Raw genomic sequence first — 1,592 nt, 5'->3', positions numbered from 1 at the left:
GCCTACCTAATCTGGTGGCACAAAGAAAACAATGTCAAAGTAAGCATGCAAACACATGTGTGGAGTGTCCTATGGTGTTTAAGAAGATTGTGTGTGAACTGCTAGATGCGATGCGTAGCGTAAATGCGAGAGCATTGCTTACCGCCGAAATTCGTGTTTCTCGAAATGTATGACTATCGAGTACGACACGCCAAGTATGTATTCTGATTTTTGCATTTGATCACGGTTGGGGGTGCCGCGCGCACGCAGCCCCCCCATTACCAAAAATTACATGCTCCACCTGCCTCGATTGAAGCAGTGGCAGGGGTCAGCGCAGGCGCAGTGCAATGCAATGCCCACGCCTCGCCTGGAGGGTCCTCCGTCCTGACCGAGGACACCTCAGCACCAGGTAAGTATGCCGCACAGATGCGAGGCCCGGAGAGCCCATCGTCTGCGACCGCCATAGGGTTGACAGTGAGTCTTTGTGTTACGAGTTAATTATAAATCCAACAACTCAATTCTGAGCACCAGTTTTAAGCAGCTTAGCCATTAATAGCCACTTAGCGCGAGAATCTTAATTACTGTGCTGCTTACTGAGCCTTAACCAAGAATAAAATTGTTGAAACGTACCTGAAACACCTGAGTGTGTTTGCATACTTCCAGCAGCTGTGGCGCCACCTGTCGCTGTCACCGATTTCTTACTTCTTTTTTCTCGCTTTCCCGTTCCTTTATTTTTTCTAAGAGAAATAGAACGGTAATAAGGAAGAAGCAGATGTGACGTACAAATCATACGGACATCGCAAAAAAGGTCTTGGGCTACACCTTTTCACGCTTAAGCAACTATTTCATTAATTTCCATTGCTATGGTTGACGCGAGCGAGAATAATCCGATGCGATTCTCTAATTTCTCCTAATTCCTCAAGTCCACTTTTAGGCTACCTCCGTTCCTAAATCATGCTCGATTCTTTTAATATTATATTTCCTTATGTCGGCTACCTTACACGTGTTGATTAACTTCGGTAGCTTGGCCTGTTCTATTCTATCGGTTGGGTTTAAGCCTTTCAAACTTTGGTGTTTCTTGATCAGATGGTTTGTCTCCTAATAAAGCCTGCCGGTATTCTGTTTAATTATATCCTCCCGTCCATTTGTATTGCGCACTCCGTAGTGATATAGCTGCAAGGTTATGACTCATTGCTTCAACTGTGAGATCGTCGTCCTCGGTTAAACCTTAGTATCTGTTCTCAGCGAGATCCTTAATTCATCCACTTTCCCTCTTACCGCAAGCTCTTTGAAGGGCTCCTTAATTCGAGACCTTACCATCGTACGGTGACTGCACTGCGTCTTGCCGAGCACCTCCACATGGAGGCTGCGCGATGCCAGGGTGAGCGAGCAATATGCCCGGTATGCGAGGTATTTGAGAACACTATTCTCTATCGCCACAGGCTCCAGCAGTCTCACGTCATCTATCTAGGCGAGCAGCTTCTTGTATACTGACACCTGAGCATTCATACTGCGCAGTTAGTTCCAAGATGGAAGCGTACATGTTGACGCAGAAAATATAACGCCATGCAGTTCTCGTTATCCTGGTCACACCCCACAGCGACTTTGAAATT

The 1,592-nt window shown here is 46.4% G+C and overlaps 1 non-coding gene across 1 annotated transcript; it reads right to left on the bottom strand.

Moving 5' to 3' along the window:
* Positions 1-228: 228 nt before the first annotated feature.
* On the bottom strand, positions 229-396 carry LOC149358057 (U1 spliceosomal RNA). Its single transcript, XR_016291986.1, has one exon. It is a non-coding gene; the product is annotated as a U1 spliceosomal RNA (small nuclear RNA).
* Between the last annotated feature and the right edge of the window lie 1,196 nt (positions 397-1,592).

This window comes from Amblyomma mixtum, chromosome 3, assembly GCF_055824585.1.
Source record: "Amblyomma mixtum isolate Tamu chromosome 3, ASM5582458v1, whole genome shotgun sequence".
NCBI classification, from domain to species: domain Eukaryota; kingdom Metazoa; phylum Arthropoda; class Arachnida; order Ixodida; family Ixodidae; genus Amblyomma; species Amblyomma mixtum.
The sequence above is the reverse complement of the archived record's forward strand: the minus strand, read 5'-3'. Positions and strand labels throughout refer to the sequence as shown.